General features: G+C 43.8%; 1 protein-coding gene across 1 annotated transcript in view; it reads right to left on the reverse strand.

The window, feature by feature from the left end:
* Positions 1–275, reverse strand: part of cbr1 (carbonyl reductase 1) — a 4,381-nt gene extending 4,106 nt beyond the window's left edge. Inside the window, exon 1 of the mRNA XM_035663370.1 lies at positions 224–275. The gene's annotated coding sequence lies outside the window, so the exon portion shown is untranslated. The remainder of the gene's footprint in view (positions 1–223) is intronic.
* Positions 276–281: the final 6 nt, after the last annotated feature.

Below are 281 nucleotides of genomic sequence, written 5' to 3' on the forward strand. Positions count from 1 at the left end.
TAAATAGGGATTAGTCAGCATTTTGTCTGAGAGTTAGATCTGTTTTGGCCTCGGTTCACCCTTAAGTTTGTTCCTTATTATGGATTATTGGGTCCATGGGTTCAAATAGACAGACATAAAACAAAGATGAGATTCAGTCAGTGACATGTTAGTGACATTGTGTAATGATATATCGGGGCCTATTCATCATCCCGGTTCAGGTGCTACCAGGTGAGCTACCTACACATCTCTGGCGGTGAGGTAAACGTCTCCTTGGTACTGCTTGCAGAGAGCTCGGACGA

This window comes from Morone saxatilis, unplaced genomic scaffold (genome assembly GCF_004916995.1).
Source record: "Morone saxatilis isolate NCDOM2014 unplaced genomic scaffold, NCSU_SB_2.0 Contig19, whole genome shotgun sequence".
Taxonomy (NCBI): Eukaryota; Metazoa; Chordata; class Actinopteri; family Moronidae; genus Morone; species Morone saxatilis.